General features: G+C 45.5%; 1 pseudogene; it reads right to left on the bottom strand.

Annotated features, from left to right (window-relative positions):
• Positions 1 to 3,339, bottom strand: LOC118650497 (annotated as a pseudogene).
• Positions 3,340 to 3,807: the final 468 nt, after the last annotated feature.

Raw genomic sequence — 3,807 nt, 5'->3', positions numbered from 1 at the left:
CTAAAGAGGAGTGATGAATTCCAAAGATATCTGCGGTATAATTGATAAAAATTGGTGAAATTGTGAGTCAAAAAGTAAAGGAGAAAACAAGAATGGCCCTAAAAGCTTGGATGTTGATGTCATATTGAATGAATTTTTAAACTTTCCTTCCTCTTTGATATTTTTGGAATAATTTAAGAAAAATAAGTATTAATTCTTCTTTTAATGCTTGGCAGAACTCACCTATGAAACTATCTGGTCTTGGACTTTTGTTTTTTGATTACTGATTCAATTTTGCTTCTCATAATTGGTTTGTTCAGTTTTTCTGTTTCTTCCTGATCCAGTCTTGAAAGAGTATGTGTTTCTAGGAATTTTTCCATTTTTTCTAGGTGGTCCAATTTGTTGACATACAAGTGTTCATAGTATTCTCTTACAATCCTTTATATTTCTGTGGTGTTGGTAGTCACTTCTCTTTCATTTCTAATTTTATTTATTTGGGCCCTCTTTCTTTCTTGATGCATTTGAATGAAAATATACCGATTTTGTTTATCTTTTTAAAGAACCAGCTCTGAGTGTCATTTATGTTACTCTATTTCATCTATTTCTGCTCAGGTATTTATTATTTCCTACCTTCTACTTACTTTAGCTTTGTTTGTTCTTCCTTTTATAGTTCCTTTAGGTGTAAGGTTAGATTGTTTATTTGAGACTTTTCTTGTTTCTTGAGGTTGGCATGTATTGCTATGAATTTCTCTCTTAATACTTTTGTGGTGTCCCAATGATTTGGGATCATTATGTTTCCATTTTCATTTATATCAATATATTTTTTATTTCTTGATTTCTTCATTAACCCAGTGATTGTTTAGTAGCCTGTTGTTTAGTCTACAGGTGTCTGTTTCTTCCACTTTTCTTCTTGTAATTGATTTCTAGTTTTATACTGTTGTGATCAGAGAAGATGCTTGATATGATTTCAAGCTTTTTAAATTTACTGAGACATGTTTTATGGCCTAACATGTGGTCTATACTCGAATATGTTCCATGAGCATTGTAATGAATGTGCATTCTATTGATTTTGAATCTAGTATTCTGTAAATATCTGTTAAGTCCATCTGATCTTGTGTGTCATTTAAGATCACAGTTTCCTTGTTGATTTTTCTGTCTAGATTATTTGTCAATTAATGTGTTTGGGATGTTAAAATCCCCTACTATGATCCTATTACTGTTGATCTCTGCCTTTATGCCTGTTAATATTTGCTTTATTTACATGTTCCTACATTTTGTACATACATGTTATAAGTGTTATATCCTCCTATTGGATTGCTTCCTTTATCATTTGTAATGCCTTTTTTTTTGTCCCTTGTAATAGTTTTTGTTTTAAAGTCTATTTTGTCTAATATAAGTAGAGCTTCCTTTTCATTTCTATTTAAGGAAATATCTTTTCATCCCTTCAACTTCAGTCTATGTGTGTCTTTTTATCTAAACTGAGTCTCTTGTAGGCAGCATATAGATGAGACTTTTTAAAAAATCTTCATTCATTCACCTTATGTCTTTGTATTGCAACATTTAGTCTCCCTACTATATATGTATATATATGTATATATGTTAGAGGCCCGGTGCACAAAAATTTGTGCACTTGGGGGAGAGGGGGTCCCTCAGTCCGGCCTGTGCCCTCTTGTAATCTGGGGCCCCTTGGGGGCCCCTTCCCCTGGCTGCTGGCACCAGTTTTCCTCCGGCGCCTGGAACCCAGGCCTTCGCTCTTCGCTGGGAGGGGCCCGCACGGTGGGTGAGGGGCTTAGTTCTTTTAAAAATACTTCTGAATGTTTGGTAAATAACCCTGTAGGAATCTACTTTCTGAAACATGCTGGTTGTTAAGGGCTGATTTGGGTAATCAACAAAATGTATGTTAAAATCCTAATCCCCAGAACCTCAGAATGTACCTGTATATGGAGATAAGATCTTTAAAGAGGGGATTACATTAAATTGAGGCAGTTCCAGTGGGACCCTTCGCCCATCTCACTGAAGTCCTTATAAGAAGAGGAATGTTGGGATCCAGCCCCAGCAGGTCCAGGGGTTCCCAAAGGTGTGGACGGAGTCGGCGAAGAAGGAATGACACAGAGGCAGCGTTCAGGTGATCATCATAGCCAGGTTCTCTTTTTATTGTCCTGTTACTATTTGATCCTATAATTGATCCTATAAGCATGCCTCTATAAGCTTTTTTTTTTTTTTTTTTTTTTTTTGCCGAGGAGAGCATCGGGTCCATTTATTGGGGGGTCAGTCAAAGGGGGAGCTGGCTAGGGTGGGGTAGGGCAGCAGTTTGTCTGGCCCCCGAGAAACCCAACTTGAGTCCAGAGCAGGGGTGGGCAAACTTTTTGACTCGAGGACCACAATGGGTTCTTAAACTGGACCGGAGGGCCGGAACAAAAGCATGGATGGAGTGTTTGTATGAACTAATATAAATTCAAAGTAAACATCATTACATAAAAGGGTACGGTCTCTTTTTATTTTTAGTTTTATTCATTTCAAACGGGCCGGATCCGGCCCATGGGCCGTTGTTTGCCCACGGCTGGTCCAGAGTCTCAACCGCTTTGAAGTCAAAGTCTTCCTCCACCTTTATCTGCGGGCGGGGGGGGGGGGGGGGGGGGGGGGGGGGGGGGGGAGGCAGCTCTGGAGTCAGCGGGACTCCTGCCCGGTGCCCTTCCTGTGGCGCTCACCGCCTCTTCCGCCCACTGGGCCCCTCGCCAGTGGCCGGGCTGCTGGCTTCTGCGGGCACTGGCGTCCTCCTGGGCGGGGACAGCCCCTCTTCCTCCAGAGGCTCTTTCTCAGCATTGCCTGGGGTGGGGGTGTCTGTGCCCTGGCTGCCCTCATCCTCCAATAAGATGGTGAACTGCCTGGCCCGTAGTCATCGCGGTAGGAGTGCAGCACCTTCATGAGGAACCTCCGCTCCTGCTGGAGTCTCCGTGTTATCCTCTATATCTGATGGAGCCTGTTCAGGACCCGCTCCTTTACCTGCTCGATCTCCCTGCAGCGCCGATCCAGCGCCTGGTACTTCCTGTGATTGAGTTCCCGTTGGTGCCGCCGCCGCCACTGGCCTCAGGCTGCCTCCTCCTCTTCTTCTCGCTCCTGGAGGCTGGAGCTGCCCAGACCCCCAGACAGGAACTCCACTTCGGTCTCAAGCTCGCTCTCCAGGATGTGACCACCGAACAGCGGAGGCAGCGCCAGCTCCCAGCTGGGAGGTGCTGAGAACTCCTCAAAGCCCACGGCTGCCATGGACCCCTCTCTCTGCTCCAGGCGCAGAACTTCCAACCTTGCAAGCCTCTAGGGTTAAAGTGGCTTGCAAAACAACAGGCCCTATCTGATTTCATGGCCAGGCACCCAGGCCCCAGCCGCTAAGCCTCCTGGGAGTTGTAGTTCTCTATTTCCGACTCGCCTCCCTCGCCCCACCCCCACCCCAGTCCTGGCTGAAAGGCCCTGCTGGCTGGTCTAATGCCTCAGCCAGGCATCTGAATCACTTCCATCTTTATTCCTGTCCCGACACCGCGCCCTCTAACCACGGAGACTCTCCTCTTGGGAGGCCCCTGGGTCTCCTTCTGGGGCCTGGCTGACTCAACCCCCAGTGACTGGATCCTGTTCCCCAGGCAGCGCAGCCCAGCCTCTGGCCCTGCATCTGGGTGTTCTCCAATCACTGTTGATCGGTGATCTGAGAAGCCAGGCATGGCAGGGAAGAGGTGGACATCTGCTGTTAGGGTCAGTTTGCATATTACCCTTTTACTATATAGGATAGAGGCCTTTTGCACGGGTGGGGGCTGGCTGGTTTGCCTTGAAGGGTGTCCC

Source organism: Myotis myotis, unplaced genomic scaffold, assembly GCF_014108235.1.
Source record: "Myotis myotis isolate mMyoMyo1 unplaced genomic scaffold, mMyoMyo1.p scaffold_m19_p_3, whole genome shotgun sequence".
Lineage (NCBI taxonomy): Eukaryota > Metazoa > Chordata > Mammalia > Chiroptera > Vespertilionidae > Myotis > Myotis myotis.
The sequence above is the reverse complement of the archived record's forward strand: the minus strand, read 5'-3'. Positions and strand labels throughout refer to the sequence as shown.